The sequence below is a fragment of the Narcine bancroftii genome, chromosome 4 (assembly GCF_036971445.1).
Source record: "Narcine bancroftii isolate sNarBan1 chromosome 4, sNarBan1.hap1, whole genome shotgun sequence".
NCBI lineage: Eukaryota > Metazoa > Chordata > Chondrichthyes > Torpediniformes > Narcinidae > Narcine > Narcine bancroftii.
The window spans coordinates 111327362-111348529 of record NC_091472.1 but is presented as its reverse complement, the minus strand read 5'-3'; positions in this window follow the sequence as shown (position 1 = coordinate 111348529).

Below are 21168 nucleotides of genomic sequence, written 5' to 3'. Positions count from 1 at the left end.
ATTCCAACCTTGAGGAATTAGATTTCAAGTCAAAAATTCCAGATCACCTGCTTTTCCAGTTTGTAATACTAGCCAGTTGATGGAAGATCACTACTCTACATGCTAATTCTGTTCATCCCTCTCCACAGATGGCTTTCAACCTGCAGTCAGTCTTTCCAGCATCTGTAGTGTCTTGGAGTTCCTACAGTTCTTTCTCCTCTTCCCCCCCCCCCCCCCCACCCCCACCCCATTTCTTTTTTTCCCTCCTGTTTTCTTTCAATTCTCATTATTGGTTTCTAAATTACACTTACAACATGATAGAAGCCAATTCTGGCCATTGAAACCTGTCCTATCCAATTATTAAATTAAATTGGGTGTCATTTTCTCCCCAACAGGCTGAGCTGTATCGCCATTGAACAGCCAAAAAATGGTGATAATGCGTTTGTCATACCCACATATGCAATGTACATTTGCATCAAAAAATTAAATTGTATTACCCCAGTATGGAAAGATATAATAAATATAAATGATAGACAGATAAATAAATATTCATGGTTAATGAAAGAAATAAAGAGTTCAATAGGTCAGACAGGTTTTTTTTTAAATAGTTCCCAAGTAGTTTATGGTTGCAGTGAACAGGGGTGAATGTTGGAAGTGCATTAACATTGAATCCCAGTACATTACAGTTTGGGCATCCTTTGTTTTTAAAAAGTTGGATGGAGGATTTAAATATTATTTTATACTCCTTTTTCATCACCATTGGAAAGATCATCAAGACAGAAGTAATAATCCCATAAGGAGCATTCTAGAATTATTCAAACCAACCAAACCTCAGAAATTTAGACTGGAGGAATTAAAGGAATGAAATTATTTCTTTAAATTGACTAGATGGGAAAATGCCACTCATGTTATAATTTGATTTAATCATTCCAGTCACTCACTGGCTTCCACCTCCCCCCCCCCCCCCGGCTTCCGCCTCCCCCCCCCCCCCCCCCCCCACCCCCACAACCCCTTCTCTTTTCAGGCATTATTCTTCAACATATTTCTCATTGTACACAAGTCCCTCTTCAGTCTTGTTAAAACTAAGATGCCTAAATTCAGTCATTCACAGGAAACTGTTCCAGTAAAAGTGGACAGAAAACCAGAGATTTACAGCACAGAAAGATTACTTCTTCCATCATCTCCATGCCATTTAAACATTTCTCTTCCTAGTTCATCCAGCTACTTTTAAATTTAATAAAACCCAGAACTAACAGATCATTTTATAAACTAAAAGCATACATCTTCTTTGAAAACCTTTACCGAACTGTTGGCATGCAAGAGTACCTGAAGCTTTTCCCTCTCACCCACTGCAAAGCATTGGCTCTCTGATACCTGTGCAATCCAAATCAAACATTCTCATGGTCTTGCTTAAATGACTGAAGCGAGTCTCCCCTCCTTGATTCTGCAAACACCTTCAGCTCTGTGCTGATCAGTTGTCTGTGTATCATTCACTGTGGCTTTTTAATCTGCAAATTGTTCATGCTTGGATGCATAGAAAGTTGCTCATGCAACAGCTCTGCACCAGGTCCCTCTTCTCTACCACTCTCCCTTGAGACTGATCCCAACTAATTGCTGAACATTGTACAACTCCATCCACTCCTTCTACTTGACCAGGCATCCAGATCAATCAACATTCTTATCCCTCTACCAAAGATTATTGCCATAATTCTTTCACACAAAGAGAGCTCCCAGCCCACTAGATCATCCACAAACCATCAAGTTGCCCACATTATCCACTCCCCCAGCACAGAGGTTATAGCGTTCCTCCACCTCCTCTCAACCCACAAATGTCCTACAACCAATCATTAAGCTCCTCTGCACTTGGCTTTTCTGGTTGCCACCTACTCACTCTCTCTTGCACAGTCATCATACCCCATGGTCCAACCCACTAACTAGGCTGGACACTGTGGTCAACATAAACGAAAGGAACTCCCTCATCCAAGGCTCTCCATTCACAAGCAACATTTTGGGCAGTGGTGAAATAGAATTTCCAAAAGGCAGGGTCATGACGAAAATGGTTTGAATTGCCTCTGCGGACACTGACGTTGTTCTTGGTCACCATTCTTGCTTTAAACATGGTCAACTGTTTAATATAACGTGCAGACTCAAATTCCATATTTACCTTCCAATAGCTTTTAAATGAATCATAGAATATAAAGTCACAATGTTAAAAATACAGTCAATAGTTTTCATGGAATTGGCAACATTTTGTAAGTATAAAAATTAATATCTCACTAGTCAGAATTTAAAGGCCCTGATAAATTTCAAGAACACGTTACATTCTGGAAGCCTTTAACCTTTTGCTACTACATTTCTTGCAGTTGAGAAATCAAGGCTATTTTTAATTTTTGCTAATTAATAGTCAAATTAATTCATGAATTTGTTCTTCTTCAGCAAGAGAAAATGCAGGGCTATTTCTCAGAAGCCAAGATGTGATAAGAGATTAAATTATTTCAGCCCTGCACAGGTAAACATTACATTTCATGAAAAAGACAATCATCAAACTGCAGGAGAGCAAGCACCGACATGTCACGCATCCATTTTATTCTTTCCAATTGCTTTGATGCAGGACCGATGAATAATATTACAAACGAAAATAGTTTGGTAAGAAATGGATTACACCACTTGCTTCAGCCAATTTATTACTGAACTTCACTGTTTCAACATGACAATTATTTATAGAACACCAATGTCCTAAGGCTCTAAATCAAGCCATGTTAATTCATTACTGCACCTAATAGCCTGAATATGCCTGGGGTTGTCTGATCTCGGAAGCTAAGTAGGCATAGGACTGGTCAATATTTGGAGGGAAGATCACCAAGGAACCAAGTGCTGTAGGTTTCAGTAAGGGGGTGCTGGACAAAGTGGCGACTCTTTGTTTGACTTATGGTAGACATAAGTTAAAGAATTTCATGCATGTTACATTGTAAATGTAGTATTATGTATCGATAATGGAACTTCACCTTTTTATCTTTACATTAATGATTATGAATTGCACACAAATAGTTCTATGTGGTGGTTAAAATACATTTTTTTTAAACCGAAGGCCCCATCTGATAATTGTTATTTCAGCATTGAAAAGTAGGAGATGCTGGAAATCTGAATAAAAAGTAAAGAAATGTGGGAAACATTCATCAAGAAAGGGAAAAAAGATGAAATGTCTCAGGTCAATTGCAGATTTAATTTCCTTCATTCTGTTGCTTTCCTGAAGGTATTCATTCATGCAGGGGAAAGATTCCATGGCATAGGCCCCCTTTCCAATATCACAGGAGAAATTTGGACCAGTTTGTTAAACCTAAACACACTACAGTGGCAATTAAAGCTATACTCAAGAAATAAAGTACATCATTAGAACTGAGAGAAGAACATCCAAGCTTCAGGCTGGACAACAGAAGATTAGGATTGAACCTGGGTCACTGTGAAACGTCAGATTTATTAACCATGCCACTGAACCACCCACTACTGTGATAGTCGGGTAACCAGAATTCCATTGTCTTCACAAAGCTGGAAACCATTACATTTGAAGTTAGGGGAGGATCATTGGTGCACCAGAAGTAAAACAAAACCAGTTTCTTCATATAAAAGCAGAGTTAGCTTAGTGGTTTGCGTAAATCTATGACAGCAGCAGTGACCTAGTTTAGAATCTGGCATGGTATGCAAGGACTTTTTTATGCTATCCTGTGACCTACATGGATTTTCAATGGCCAAAATCAGCTTCTGCTGTGCCATAAAGGAGCATTTGTCATGTTAGCAAGGATGTTGATATTATCAGGAATATTAGCATTAGACATTATCGCTAGTCACGTTGCCAAGGACATTACGATATTATCAGGAATGTTGTTATCCATTGAATGTTACCACATTATAATGATCATTACCATATTATCATTTCCTTTCTGTTCACTAATAAACAGTTCAAAAACCTATCTGGACTTCAATACGAATTTGTTCTAATGCTTCACAGTAAAGAGCCTACTTAGCCTCAGTGGCTTTTTTTTTATATATAGATAGCAGTCACTATATTTTAGCCAACAGAAAATAGCCACATCTATTACTGAATTTGATTGAATGGACATTTTTGGAACAGTTGAAGGGGAAATGGTCCTACATCCCTCTCCAGTTTTGAGCAATACTGAAAACAATAGGCTGACCACATTGGAAATGCCGAGCACAGGCCATCGACAGCCTCCATCGGTCTGAGCATCGGCCACAGAGGAGTCCAGGGCTTCTAATCCGAGAGCAGAATGTCCTATATCCAAGCTGGTAGCGTCATTTGCTCAAAAATCACAGCGATATCATTAACTGCCACCATGGTGGAAACTCGCTCATTGACATCAGCGCATCACAGCCATCAGAAACGGTAGGATTACATTTGTGGATTCCTTCTGTGTATTTAGTTTGAAGACAGTTTGGATGTGCTGCTGCTTGACAAGTGGGGACTGTTGATTTGGGCTTGTGTTGTGCATGCTTGGTGCGCGAGCTTGGCAGACGGTTGGAGGGAGATACAAAATGGCCACCACTGCTGCCAGCACCACCGCTGAGGCTCGATTAAAACCACTGCAGAACACGTCAACTAAATTTAAAGTCAACAACTTGAAAATGGCTGAAGGTGTGTCACAAAATGTCAGTGAGGAGGATGAAGATGCAAAGGATGTGCAATTCAAACTGGAGAAAGTCAAATGTTAAGGCAACATCTGACATGCAGGATGAGGTACAACCAGGTGACAGTGTGTCAAATGTTGAAAGCAAGAGAAGCCAACAAAGTTCTTCTGGATCAAACTCCAGAGTTTCCAGTACAACATCTGTGCATATAAAGGCTGAGGCTGAAGTTGCTGCTCTTGTACAACAAAAATTGCTTAAGGATAAATATGCCTCAGAAGAACAGAAGGAGTAACCAAGGAGGAAAGAGGAGCAGCTAAAGCAGGAAATGGAGCAGCAGGAGGGGCAGCTAAGGAGGCGCAGCCGAAGGAGAAACTAAAGAGGCAGCAAAGGAGGAAAATGGAACAGCTGGAGCTGGAAGCCAACGTTACTGGTACTATGGACAAAGCAAAAGTACTGGAGTCTCAAAGGGATCTGGTGTTCAAAGTAACTTATCTGAAGTGTCTGATGGTATGGAGACATTTTGAAAAAGGACAACTGGAAAATACTTAATGCTAAGGATGATCCTTTTGTACCACAATTACTAGACATGTCAACACATGGACAAATCCTCCCAAAGCACAGTGTTACCAATCCACAAACACCAATAATGACAACTGCAGACAGAGCTGTAGCTCAAATTCAATCTCTCATCACATCTCCCTTGATACTCAGTCAAGCATCAGAAATCTGGGGGAATGTGCACATGTGACATCTCCAGCTACATTACCTGCTACTAGCAATGGTGAACAGAGCAAGGTATTCTCAGTCATGGAAAGGCAAAATGAAATCACTGCATCATTACAGTCTCTTCCATTCCAAAGAAGGAGATTCAAGTTTGGATGGTGACCCACTCCAGTACCAAGGGTTCATTAAATCCTTTGAATACAGTATTGAAAGATAAAAAACCCAAAAGATTGTCTATTATCTGGAACACAAGAGGACAGCCAAGGGAACTTGTAAGGGGTTGCCTACCTATGGCCTCAGACAGAGGTTTAGGGAAGGATAAGGCTTTACTACAGGAGCATTTTGGCAACTTGCTCAAAAATGCTGCAGCTTAAATGGAAAAGGGTCTTTCATGGTTATCAATAAAACCCAATGACACAAAAGCTCCACAGGCATATGTCCTCTTTTTAAGAGGACGTTGTAACGCCATGGAAGATAGCAACTACATGCATAACCTTGACATGCCTGCTAATATACTAGTCATAAGGAAGTTGCCCTTCTGGCTGAGGGATAGATTAAGTAAGTTCCAGGCAAAACACAATCAAAGAGCTACCTTTAAGAATATAGTGGATTTCCCAGAATGGCAAGTACAGATTGCAATAGATCCAGTATTTGGAGATAAAGACTCTCAAACAGTGAGCAAAGATGTAAGGACATCCAAGTCACAGCTTCATCCAATAAAAAGAAGCATCTTTGCCAGTTCTTTGGCCACTGAAGATAAGGAAAATGATAAAAGAAATAAGAAAAAGAGTTTGCCTGCTGTGAAGAGCCATTTGTTCTGTGGAGATGGACATGCTTTGGAGATGTGACATCAGTTAGAAAAGATGACACAATGTGAGAAAATTGTTTTCCTAAAAGAAAATGGAGTAAGTTTTTTCTCTCAGTTTAAAGGATACATCAGCAAAAACTGCAAGAAGCGAATCAGCTACAACAAATGCAGTTTAAAGCACCCAAGGATATCCACCAAAGAAAGGAAATGGAAAAGGAGTGAGCGGAAATAAAGGAAGCAGCTGAAAAAGTGCCACTTGTTCAGACAAGTGGTCTTACTGGGGCCGGTGAAGATAACTGCAAACTCTCAATAGTGCCTGTACAAGTCAAGGCCAGGAAGGGGAATGTAACAGTGCATACTTATACATTCCTTGACCCAGGAGCACTGCATCATTTTGCACCGTGGGGCTAATGAATCAGCTGAATCTTCAGGGAAGACGGTCAAGGATTCTATTGAGAACTATGGGTCAAAGGAAGGTTGTTGAAACCAGAACCGTTTCAGGCCTAGAGGTCACTGGACTGGACAGCAATGATTTTTGTGATCTCCCAGGCATATACAATCAGAAGTCTATGCCTGGGCACAAAGGAAATGTCCCACATCAAAACAATATCACTTGGTGGTTTCTTCTGAGGAATGTTCATATTCCTGAAATTGACTCAGAGTTGCTGATTGGTGCAGATGTACCAAAGGCTCTGGAACAACTAGATGTAATATGGAGTGTGTGTGACAGACCTTACACTGTCCCAACCATGCTTGGTTGGATGATTAATTGACCTTTAGGAGAAAAAATAGATAATGATCAGGAACAGTCCGCAATAAGTGTCAACAGGATGTCAGTTGGGAAACGTGATGAGCTGTGGGAACAGCAGTTCAGGACTGACTACCGGAGGGCCTCAGTGTGATCGAGAACCTTAAAGAGAAGACAAGCACTTCCTGGATTTAATTTCAAAATCTGCCAAGCTAGTCGATGGCCATTAATGCATTGGATCACCTTTAAAAGGAAAGAGAAATATGCACACCTGACAATTGAAATGTTGCCGAACAATTTACACTGAACCTAAAGAGGAGATTCAAAAGCAATTCTTTTCATTCAGAGCACAACTGTAAATGCTGCTCTGATAATGTCTAACATGATATCCAAAGGTTATAGAGAGGAAGTACCAGATGGTATCTTGGAACATAATGAGAACAGAAAATGGAAACTACTACACCATGGGGTTTTGCATCCACAGAAGAATAATGTTTGAGTGGTGTTCAACTGTAGAGTGAAATTTCAGGAAGTTTTATTAACTTCTCAGCTCTTACAGGGGTCAGACCTGACCAGTACATTGATAGTTTTGGCTAGATTCTGTAAAGAACCTGATGTCATCACTGCAGATGCTGAAGCAATGCTCCACCAGGTGAAAGTACCAAATGAAGACTGTGACTGGTTACAGTTCCTCTGGTGGCCTGATGGAGACTACAGACAGAACATGGTGGAATACAGAATGACAATGCATCTATTTGGAGCAACTTCATCTCCAAGTTATGCACACTTTGCCCTTAGAAAGGATGCTGCAGACAATATGAAACAGTTTAGCCCTCAAGCTGTAAGCACCATCGTGAACAACTTCTATGTGGATGATTTCCTCATTTTAGCAGCTTCAGAAGATGTAATAGCTCTTTATCATGAGCTGCAAATGATTCATTTCAAGGGAATATTTCTGCTTACCAATTGGATAAGTAACAGACACTATGTGTTGGCTGCCATACTTGAAGCAGAAAGAGCAAATGAAATGAAGAATCTTGATTTGAATGATCTTCCTGTGGAGAGGGTGTTAAGTGTACAATTGTGTTCAGTCTGATGTTTTTAAGTTCAATATCATGGGATTCATTCAACAGTCAATTCGATATAATGATACTCCAGGAATATTGGCACCAGTAATCCTGACTGTCAAGATGATCCTGCAATATTTGTGCAGAAAAAGGATTGGTTGGGATGATACAATATCAGGCTCCATTGTACAGGAATGGGAGTGTTAGATTCAGGATCTTCACAAGCTGGAAGACTTCAAGGTTATCATATGCATCAAACCCACACACTTTGGAACAGTGACATCTGCTCCACTGGATTATTTTGCTGATGTATGAGAGGATGGTTACAGAACTGTTACTGCATACTAACCATGGTCAAGCACATTATGGGTTTGTGATGGGAAAAGCAAGAGCAACTCCATCAAAGCCAGTTACTATCCCTTGAATGGAGTTGACTGCTGCCACCATGGTGCAATGAACTGAGATTCATTTGTGTGTTGTGCTGATGGCTGGACCTGCCCCCTGGTTCCACCCCCATCTACTCACATATAACTATTTTCCTGCCTAAACCCAGAATGTTTCTGAAGACTTCTGTGAGACCCTACCCTCCAATCGTGAGAGCTTTTATTCATGCTACAATTTTATTAACTTATTCCCTAACGATGGAAGTGCTACTCAAGTCTGGGATGCTGCTAATAGACCCTCTATCCCTCAACAGGGCTGAGGAGGTCACATATAGGTTAGACTGCTTCCAGGCCTACCTGAACACAACCAGAGAAGTCTTCCACATCAATAAACTCAGGACGTCCGCACTAGTTTCGAGGGTAGGAACGAACAGATATGAAGTCATTAGGGACTGCTCTACGTATGATGCTACTATCGTGGCATTGAAGGCTCAGTACTTGAAGTCATGGAACAAGGTCCTAGCGAGACACCAACTCACTCTACGTTACCAACAGCCAGAAGAGACCATCGATGACTACCTGCTGGATCTGTGGGTGCTTGCCAAGTTCAGGTATGAAGCAGCTATGGGCCATGTTCATGAGGAAGAACAGATCCGGGGCATTCTATTTATGGGGGTCTGCATGAGGAACATGAGGCAGTGACTGCTCGAGTCAGGAAAGAAGAACCTGACTAGTCACATCGAGCTGACCAAATTGCTGGAACAGGTCAAGCTCGAGAATGATGTCCTCAAAGCTAGTGAGCTTGCTCACCCAGGTTACCCCTTCCAAGGAATGGCTGATCCCGCTATCCCTGCCATAATGGCTGCCATTTCCCATACTAGGGTGCACTTTTTCTGCAGCAAGAGCCAGCACCCCCAATCTTGTTGCCCAACAAAAGACTCCATGTGTTTCAGCTGTGGCAAGAAAGGGCATTGAACGAGGGTTTGTCATGTGAGGGGAAGCCTGGGGAAGTCCATGGCCTGCACTGTTCCCCAATCAGATTCCAGCCCAAGTTGTCAGCCCTGAATTCACCCGAACCCACTTTCTGCGCTAATTGCTGACTGAGGGTGGCAGTGAAGAATCGGCACGAAAAGGCTCAGAGGCCAATTTCAAACAGTGCCATCATCGGTGGAAGGAGGAGGGCAGTCATCTTGCCACACCACGAGGTCAATGCCATCTTATCCATGCAGTGCAACCCAGGACAGTGGGGACCACTCATGTGAGAAGCATGGAGCCTTTGGGGTCCTAGCCTTGATGGTTGTAGATCAGGACAGACCTCACCAGCTCAGCAACTCCATAGTGACTGTGAAGGTAAACAGACATTCCACTAAATGTCTAATCGACACAGGATCTACTGAAAGTTTCATAGGTTCACAGACTGTGCAAAAATACAACCTGAAGATGTATTCTTCTAATTATGGCATATTGCTCACATCTCATTCGCATTCTATATGTGTTCAACAACATTGTACAGTACAATGGGGGGAATTCTGTAAATTTTGCTTGTATATACTTGATGAATTGTGTGCTCCAGTGTTGTTGGGTCTGGACTTCCTGTGTCACCTTAAAAGCATGACCTTGGAGTATTCTGGGCCCCTCTCCCTGTAATGGTTCAGAACAGAGGGCCCCAAAAATCAGAACCCACGTGCAGCCTCTCCTCCTCTCTTCCCGAATCGGTTCTCAGACTGCAAATCTATTCCTACAAAGAGCAAGAGGTACAGTGCAGTTGACTGAGATTTTATAAAGTCTGAAACAACATCTGCTTGATGAAGGTATCATCGAACTTAGCACCTTCCTGTGGAGAGCAAATGAAAGCCATATTTTTTATCCACACAGCCAAGGTTCTACTGATCCCATGTCGAGGACTTTTTGGATGAATCTCTCATGGGGAACTTTGTCAAATGCCTTGCTAAAATCCATATAGACCACATCTACCCCCCTACCCTCATCAACTTCTTTTGTTTACTCCTCAAAAAACTCAAACTCAATTAGACTAATGAAGCATGACCTTCCCTTCACAAAGCCATGCTGACTATCCTTGAGTAGACTGTACTTCTCCAAATGCTCATAGATCCTATCCTTAAGAATCCTCTCCAATAGTTTGCACACCACTGATGCAAGACTCATCGGTCTACAATTCCTAGGATTCTCCCCATTACCTTTTTTTAAACAAGGGGACTACATTTGTCATTCTCCAATCCTCCAGCACCTCCCCTGTGGCCAAAGAGGATTTAAAAATCACAACGACTGTCCCAGCCATCTCTTCTCTCACTTCCGACAGCAACCTGGGTATCTCACCTCCGGCCCCAGAAACATCATCTTGATGTTTTTAAGATCCAACACACTGCTTCCTTAATCTCCATATTGTCCAGCACACAGGCCTCTTCAATTTCAACTAACTCTGATCAAAGTCTTTTACTCTCATGAATACTGATAAAGTATTCATTTTGGACATCCCAACTTCCTCCAGACATATATTGCCTCCTTTATCCTATAGTGGCCCCACCTTCATTCTGGTCATCCTTCAGTTCTTCATAGAGCACATTGGAGTTATCCTTAATTCTATATGCCAAGGCCTTCTCATGCCCCCTTCAAGCTTTCCTGTCCTTTAAGCTCCTTTGTGGCTATCATATACTTGTCATGAGCCTTTTCTGTCTCCTACCTATAATATAGGCTTCCTTCTTCCTCTTGACTAGTTGCCTGACCTGTTTTATCAGCCACAGTTCCCTTTTCCTACCATCTTTTCCTTGTCCCAGTGGGACAAACCTATCCTGAACCCAGCACAAGTGGTCCTGAAACTTCCACCACATTACTTCTGTGCTTTCACCCTTAAACATGTTTCCAATTTAATCTCATTAGTTCCTGCCTCATCCCTTCATAATTAGCCCTTCCCCAGTCTTTTCCATTTTGACTGTTTCTATTCATTTCCATAGCTATGCTGAAGCTCAGGGGTTTGTGGTCACTCTCACCAAAATGCTCCCCCACTGAGAGGTTCACCACCTGACCAGGTTCATTACCCAGAACCAGATCTTGTATGGCTTCTCCTCTCATCAGCTGGTTCACATACTGTGTCAGGAAACCTTCTTGAACACACCTGACATACTCAGTCCGATCTATCTCTCTTGCAGTCAGTTGGTGCCAGTCAATATTAGGGACATGCATTTCCTGCACCATTCCAAAATCTCCCTGCTGATCTGCTCCTCAGTATCCCAAGGCCTATAGATGACTCCCAGCACAGTGATAGCTCCCTCCCCATTTCTGACCTCCACCCACACCTACTCAGTATCATGGCTATAAAGGGAGGACACTGCAGAGGAAGTGTCTACCATCTCTGATCAGTAATGCTGGCTGCTCAACCCCTCACTTCAGAATGCTATGAACTCGGTCAGAGTCATCCCTGACCCTGGCACCTGGGAGGCAACATACCATATGGGAGCCTTGATCTTGTTCATCAAACCTATCTGCTCTCCTAAACAACGAGTTCACAATTACCATAGCTCCTCCTCTCTCCTTTCCTTTCTGAGCTGGGGGAAATCAGCCTCTGTGCCCGAGACATAATCACCTTACTTTGTAGATTGACTTGTTGACTGATAGATTGTTCCCCCCCCTCCCCCACCATCAATATCTAAAAAAGTATACTTGTTTTTGAGGGGGAATGGCCACAGGGATGCTGTGCACTAACTGTCTCTCCCCCTTTCTTCTCCTAACAGTCACCCAATTACCTGATTCCTGCCTTTTAGGGGTGACTGCTTCCTTAAAGCCCATTTCTATAGCTATCTCTGCCTCCCAAATGATCTGGATTTCATCCAGCTCCCTAACACTGTCTCTCAAGAGCTGCAGCTGGTTGCACCTCTGCAGGTGTAATCATCAGGGACAATTTTGCTGTCCCAGATTTCCCACATCCTGCACTCTGAGCATTCCACTGCCCTAGCTCTCTCCATTATCCCTTCCTACCTGAAACTCAAAGACCTCATCTCTTGGAGGCAAGTTCTTGTTCTGGAAAAGATGGATTAAAGAGCATCTTCCCCAACTGCAGGTATGCCAGAAAAGGTCTAAAGTCAGATACAATTTCACACCAGGAGACATCATGATCATCAGGGATGATTCAGCACCTTGAAACTCCTGGCTAACTGGACAATGTGAAATTTACATGTCCTGGAACATTTAAGAAATATGAAGCAGAGGGACAGATCTTCATCGTGAGGTTTCTACCAAAAATTAAGAATATTCTCCTGCATGGAATGAAAATTGCAGAGATCATTTATAATTTTCCACTTAAAGTTTGAAGAATAAACATTAAGGATACCATGCATTAGACACATATCAGGGTACAATTTGTCAGGTGAGAACAGGAAACCAAAAGGAGCCATTTAGTTCTTTGAGACTATACTTCCACCAAATTAGTCCATGGACATTCTGTAACACAAATTCAAACTCTTGGTTTGCTCGTCTCACAAAATTCTTTTGGTCTCTACTTTGAAATCTTCATTTGGCTCTGAGTCCATAAGCTTCCTTGGGGTTTTGGAGAAAGAGAGTTCCACTTCCCTCACTTACACCCAAGTATGATTAACCCCTTCAACTGATTAACCTTCCTTTGTGATCCTTTAAGCTGTCTCCTTCAGCCCAGTTAACAGAGTACTGCAACATAACTATGCATATACAGTATCCAGTATCACAAGTAGAACACAGAGGTCTTGACCCCTCCGAAGTGTCAAAATCAACTCCAAGTGAAATCAGGTAACCATCTGAAGGAATGAACTTTCATGATCTCTGCCATTCAGTGTTACACAGGCCATGGGTACTTACCCATTAAAACCCCAGAGGCAGGGTTCCCAATTCCTAAATCATTGGTAATTAACTTTATTCAGGTGTCACTTTTGTGGGAGTCTTGCAATCTGGGCCTTTTCTTGGAGCACAGTAAATTTGCTATTGTTGTGCTACATTGACTTTTCTTTGTCGGCTGATATACTTTCTCTTTAGAACTTCCTCTGCATTAAGTTTTGCACACATAATGCCATCCTTTTCACTGACGTATACTTCCCCCAAAGAACCAAAGCTGTATATTTGATAAAGGGTGTTCATTTGGACCAAGGTGTAATGCTGAACTAAGCCCAATTTCCTGTCATCTCCACACATTCTTATGTTTTCTTCTGCTCCTATAAACAGCATCCAGTTTACCTTGCAGACCTCCAGTGGTCTCTGCCTTAACTCTTCCCTTTGACAAAGCATTCCATGCCACAATGGACTCTTCCTAAAGAAATTACTCTCCTCAAACTAAGAATTATTTTAAACATAAAAAAACATTTTTGAACTGCAAAATATTCTCATTTATTTTATCAAACACCATCATTAAAAGCATCATTCTTAAAATCTTCCCTCATCCTTCTCTCGATGAATAACATAGAACAGTACATAACAGTGCAGGCCCTTCAGCCCACAATGTGCTGGCCTACATAATCCTGCACAACCATCTACCTCACACCCATAATCCTCTATTTTTCATGCATCCATGTCCCTGTCTTAGAGTGTTTTAAATGTCCTGGCAATGCATTCTAGGCACCCAGTAGTCTGTGTTTTTTTTAAAACTTACCCGCTGATGTCTCCCCTAAATGTTCCTCTTTCTGCCTTTTTCAGTTGCAAATACCTCAGTATTTTCTACTGTTGACCCACTAAGAAGGTGCTGGCTGTCCACCCTATTTATGCCTCTCATAATTTTATAGGCCTCTATTAAGTCACCCTTCTTCGTTCCAAAGCAAAAAGGCCTAGCTCCGTTAACCTTGCCTCATAAGGCATTCTCAAATCCAGGCAACATTCTGGTAATTCTCCTCTGCACTTTCTCCAAACCTTCCACATCCTTCCTATAATGTGGTGACCAGAACTGAACACAATATTTCAAATGTGGTCCAACCAGAATTTTATGGAGCTGTAATATTAGCTCATAGCTCTTGAAATCAATCCCCTGACTAATGAAGGCCAGCATATCATAAGCCTTCTTAACTACCCTATCAACCTTGTATATTAGCTATTGCTTTTCTTTGCAATGTACTTTCACCCTTACAAATTCCAACCATATTTTTGCACTTTATTTGGCTTTGTGTACGTGATTACAGGCAATCAAACCTTGTGCACCTCTGATTCTCTGTCTTGCAACCACACCTCTCAGCAGCCTTGCTTTCATTCATTTATTTAGCCTGAGCAATTTTACTTCTCCTTTGTGTGGTCAGAAAAAGTGCTTCGAAATTTGATCATGTGGCATTGTCTCCAAGCATAACACAAATAAAAATTGATGGTTTCTGGTGAAAAGTGCAAAAGTTTGCAAAACGTTTCAAATTTCTCAAACTGCTTTAAGAATTGAACAGCTTAAGTAATTGGAGTTGGCACTTCCGGTCACAAATGAAACAGAGATTTGACATGTGGGAGACTCACTTCGAGAGACATTGTTCCTCATACAATGCATGTTTGGTGTTTTTCCACCAGAATACACTGAGTATTTCCACTTCAAACAATCTGTTAGCTACTTAAAAAGAAGCATATTTTCATCTTAAAAGACCATTCATACAATTGCAGAAGGCCCTCATGTCTGAGAAGAGTGTGGTGCTTTGAACAACAATACTTCTAGATGAGGTGAGTGTCACATGTGCACCAGTTACCCCCTTATAAAGGTTGGAAGGACATTGAAAACTGGACTGAAGAAAGAGAGCAAACATTAGCTGGGCATCTATGACCTTACTGCGCAGCATATTAATTCTGGGTCACCATCATCTAGTCTTTGGAGCATTCAAAGTGGTTGAGGCCGATTAAAGCCACATGTTCCAGTGCACTAAACAAGAAGTAAACAATGATCTTTACTGAAAGAAATAGGACTTTATTTATATTTCTTTCAGAAGAGACCAGCAAGTTGAACAAAGGCCTAAAACATTGCCTTCCATGGATACTGACTGACCTGTTGAGTTCCTCCAGTACTTTGTGGTTTGCTTCAATTTTTCAGCATCTGCAAACGTAACAAACATTGCAAGTTTCCCAAAGTTTTGTGAGGTGATAGACTGTACTTGTGAGGTGTTTTGCATTCCCATTCAGAACACAGGGCTAGCGCATACTGAATGCATTATTTAGGAGGAGATTTTTCATGATTAATGCCACAAATAACTATGGCATTCTCTTTTGCTGGGTTCTGACTTTTCTCTATGTTGAAGAGAATTCTGCTGAGCACCATTACAGTGAGTACTGCAGGACTAACAGGAGCATGCCAAGGGGTACCAAAGATCGATTGAATACTTGCTCCATTACAGTAGTCTGTCATCATCTCATTCTTGGCCATCATCCACCATCCTTGACACAACTTAACTAGCAGAGGAGCACAACTTATTGTCAGAAGCCCTCCCATGTGGAGGGAAAGAGAAAGAAAAATGGGTTCAGACACAGCCAGATAGCACCAAAGTGGGTATCCTTCCCTTGATGCACGGATAGGACCAATGTGATTGTCAGCAAGTGAGAAAAATAAAATACTGCAAGACAAAAACAGGCCCTTTGGCCCATTTAGTCCATGCTGAACTATTTTTCTGCCATGTACCATTGATCAACAGAGCATAGAACAAGGACCCCTTGGCCCAGACTCAGGGCCCAGGCAGAAAGGCCACATGTGGAAATGAAAGGTCACAACAACATTCGGCACTCAACTGTCAACACCCCATGACAAGTCGTTCCAATCCAAGTGTAACTCAGCATTTCATCTGCAGCATTCCCTCAACTAAAACTGGTCCTGAAAGCTTTAATACAACTGTGCTGTGCAAATAACGAGAGCTGAACATAACAGCTGCAAGCTTCTACTGAGAAGGAAAGCACACCTCACTGCCTCTGCAATGTGATTAAAGAAACAGACTCCTGTGCAATGTCCTTACCTTGAGGCTCAAGCAGACAGCCAATCCCTAAAGTGTCTAAGATCATCTCAAGATGCTTCATCACCAACAGCTGCACTCCTGAGAGTTAAAAAGTGAAATCATTCATTCAAATCAAGTGGCTTCATGAAGGATAATTATACAAAAATACAACGATTGAAGTTTCTGCACCTGAGAATAGTGTCCACCCTTGATTTGAGGGCAAACTGATCCACAGGCTCCTGAAATGACTCAGGGATCAAAAGCCAGAACCACATCCCCACCTGCAGAAGAAGCAGACATTTCCTGCCTGCTGACATGTTTAATTTCCTCTCCACCACTACCCTCCTTTCCACCCCCTCCCCTTTTTCCTGGTTTTTCTCTCCCCTGTTCACTGCTCATGGGCACCAAAGTACTGCCAATCTCACCATTAATGAAGGATGAAAGGAGGCGATTGTGTGACTCACCTCTGCATTACTGCAAACTCTGCAGCTGGGTATCCATACTATTTGCAAACAAAGAGATGCTGGAGGAACTCAGTGGATCAGACAGAAGCCAGGGAGAGGAATGATCAATTAATGTTTCAAGTTGGCACTCTTTATCGAGACCGTCCAAAACGTTTACTAGCCATTTCTCTCCACGGGTGCTGCCTGACCTGCTGAGTCCCTCCCTCTTCCATTTGTTCAAGAGTCCAGCATCTGTGTTTTTATTGAACATCTTATTTGAGAAGTTGTAAGTTACAACATGGAATCCAAAGGAAATTGTTATTTAAAAATCTGTTGAACCATGAGATATTGTTATAGGCAGAAATCTTTTACACACAGGACTCTTACAAAGTCAAAATCTAAAGGCACAGTTCAAGTGAAGCAGAATGCAGTCACCCTTGGAAATTGACTTTATGAATGCAAGTCCAGTGATATTAATTGACAGGGTCAACATTAAGGGATGGAAAGTTTAAAGGTGGTGCGGTTGGCGTAGCAGTTTGCCCAACACCTTTACAGCACCAGCGATTGGGACCGGACCGAGGTTCGAATCCCGCACTGTCTGCAAGGAGATTGTACATTCTACCCGTGCCTGCGTGGGTTTTCCCTGGGGGCTCCAGTTTCCTCCCGTTGTTCAAAACGTACCAGGGGTGTAGGTTAATTGGGTGTAAATTGGGCAGCAGGGACACGTGGCTAAAAAGGCCTGTTACCGTTCTGTATGTCTAAATTTAAATTTTAAAAGTAGCTCTCCAAGAAGCAGTCCATGAATTGAAACAATTGAAGTAAAACTGAAAATACTAGAAGCACCCAGTCAATCAGACAAGCTTCATGAAAATAGAAAAAAGAGTTAACATTTCAAGTCCAAGACCTTTTGTCAGACAATAGTCTGTCACCCTCTAAATTCTTGGATTCTTTGCAAGAGCTGGGATGCCAACATAGAATTCAGAATGCCTTTATTATTATTTCTTATTTCATGATTTCAGACTTGAAACACTTAATTTTTTCCCTTTCTATTGATGCCATTATTTACAAATATATGTCATGACCAGATGACATAACTCAGCAGAAGTTTTATTTTAAAAAGTCATGGAGAGAGGCATTCGTATACAAATTTATGAGGTGTATAGATGGAGTAAATGAGGTAACACGAGGCAAAAACTAGAGGACATGGATTAAGGGTGAAGGGAGAAAAGTTTAAACCGAATATTTGGGGGAAACTTTTTCCTGCAGAGAGTGGTGGGAGTGTGGAATAAGCTGCTAGTTGAATTGATGAATGCAGGCTCAGTTTTAATACTTAATGAAAAATGTGGACAGGTACATGGATTGAAGAGGTATGGAGGGCTATGGTCTGGGTGTAGGTCAATAGGGTTAGGCAGAATAGTCTAGCACAGACTAGAAGGGCCAAATGGTCTGTCTCTGTGTTGTAGTGTTCTATGGTTCTACTGATCATGTGGATGGCAAGAGGCTTTTCCCCAGGGCTGAAATTGCTTACACAAGGAGGCATAGTACGAAGTGGCTAGGAAGGAAGCACAGGAGAGATGGAAGAGGCAAGTTTTTCCACTCGGAGAGCAATGGAATGAGCTGTCACCAATAGTGTTGGAGGCAGGTACAATAGGATCTTTTAAGAAACTATTAGAAAGGAACATGGAACTGAGAAAAATGGAAGATTATGTAGTGCTTAAATTCTAAGCAATTGATAGAGTAGGTTATAAGGTCAGCACAACACTGTGCCAAAGGGTCTGTTGTTTAATTGAAAGCCACAGGTGGGGATGATTGTGAATTGATTGGAGATTTCAGCTTGTGACTCAGTGATGGAGAACTCCGTAAAGTGCAGGTTCCTGAAACCCCGTGTCTTATTCAAGTGGAAGATTGAAAATAGATCTCAGAAAACCTTGAAAGGACATGGTAGACTGAGTACCTAGAACCATCTTAAGTTCCATTAACATTTACAGCAGGAGTTACTGATTGTCAGTCCAAAGCTGTGACCATAGTGGATTGATTTCTAATGCTTTTAACCAGGAACAATATCTTGAGTAAATCTTTTACACCTGCTTCTGAAATAATCTATTAATGTAAGAACAGATTTCGCATCGGTAAGTTTAAATGTAAGGCAATACAATATACAATAAATGCCAAATGCTGAGGAAAACAGAAGATCTCAGCTACAACAGAGGAAAGGAATTAAAATAAAATTCAAACTTCAACCAACTATACTTGGAAAAAATTAATTATCACAGGAGAAGTACCTTCAAAGAGAAATCCCAATTAAAGTATCTGTGCAATAAAACATCATTTTTAAGCTTTGCTAATATCAGGTTATTAAACTCACTTCACCTCCAGAAAAGGGTGGGAGAAGGGATATTTTTTAAAAATGGAAAAGCATCTCTAATGGCCTCAATTAACTAATTCCCAACAATCCAATTTTTTTCCCCAATTATAACAAGGCATGAGACAGGGCTTTTCCCTGAGCCCATTGTTTTTTTTTTGACTTAGTGCTGGAACCACGAGCTATTGCTTTGCGATCAAATCAAGGTTTGTTTAGTGAATCTATTGAACTATGCAGATGACCTTCTAAATTTTATTTTTACCCCCGAGATATCTATACCAAGCATATTGACGTTACTTTCATGTTTTAGCAAGTTTCCAGGTTATAAACTTAACCTACACAAGAGCAAACTTCTACCAATAGAACCCATGAGTTTTCCATTCTAACTATCCACTTAAAATGGTAAATGAACAATTTAAATATTTAGATATTACAATAATCAAGAACTTTAAAAATCTTTTCAGAGAAAACTTTGCAGTCTTAGTTAACCAAACTAAATTAATTCTTACCAGATTGTCACCACTTTCTTTGACTATGAATGGTCATGTTAATTCGGTCAAAATTAATATTTTACCAAATTTTTATATTTATTTTGAAGTCCTTTTACAAGATTTTGTAATCAATCATTATGTCACATGTATGGCAAAAAAAGTAAACCCAGACTGTATAAAAGACATCAAGAAATAATGGGGGGCTGGCACTACACAATTTTAGATTTTACTACTGGGCTATGAACATAAGGAATACGTTACTGTTACAATATGAAAAGATGGATTGAGCTGGAATTGAAATCCCCTAAAACACTTCTTTACAGGCAGTTTTCAGTTCACCTATACCTCTCTCTATTCGAGAGCTGAGAAAGAATAATGGTACATCAACTGAAGATTTGGAGCCAAGTTAGAACATGTTTTGGAATTACAGGATTTTATAAACACAAGTCCTATCCTATATAATCATCTATTTCAACCTGCTATTTTAGACACAGGTTTTCAAGAATGGAATCTTTCAGGAATTAAAAATTTTACGGATTTTTTTCATACAACAAAACTTCACATCTCTATAATAGTTGATGATCAAATTTAAGCTATCAAATAGTCACTTTTTCAGGTATCAAATTCAACATTTTGTTCGTTCTAAACTTTCAGCATTTCCACTTCTTCCAGATACAAATTTTATTGATGAACTTTTTGAATTACAATTCTCTCATAAAGGTATACCATCTGCCCTACATTATAAATTATTGAATATGAAAACAATTTCACTAATTGGGATTAAAACCGAATGGGAGAATTACCTTAATATCTCCTTTGTGGACGAAGATTGGATGTCAATTCTGATTCAGTTCAAAATGGTGCATCAAATACATTTTTCCAAAGTTAATATTTATCCAGCTATCAACTCACCCTGCGATAAATGTAAAATTTACGACACTTCTTTGATACACATGTTTTGGTCATATGCAAAAATATTGGACTGATATTTTTAGCTCTTTTTCAGCTTAATTTGGATCCCTGTCTGGTTATTGCAATGCTTGCCTTGGCTTTTCCAGAGACAAGCATAAAACTCTCCACTAATCAAAGTTAGGTTTCAGCATTCTCCACTTTACTAGGAAGATGAGCAATACTGTTAAAATGGAAAGAGGAGTTCCCACCCACTCACAGACAATGACTATTAAGCATTAATTATGTTCTTTTTAAAGTTGGAGAAAATTAGGCATGATGTCACAAAAATCAAGATTTCCTTTGATAGGACCTGGGGTCCATTTATGACTTACTTTCACAATTGAGCTAATTAGATGCAATGATGGTTGTTACTGGCCGTGCTTTGTTCAGATCTCCCAAGGCCATTGCTTGGTGTTATCTCTACTTACAATATGAATTATAAACTTGGTTGGCATTGGGTTAATTTTTTTTCTTTTTTCTCCTTCTTTACTTCTTATACAACTCTATGTATAAATAGATATTGGATGGGATTTAAGTCCAAAGTTCAATAATCTCAATGCAATGGATTTATTAAACATTTGCTTTCTTTTCCAACTTAATAAAAATAACTTGAAAAGAAAGAAAAATTGAAAACAAAATACAGGAAGTTCTTC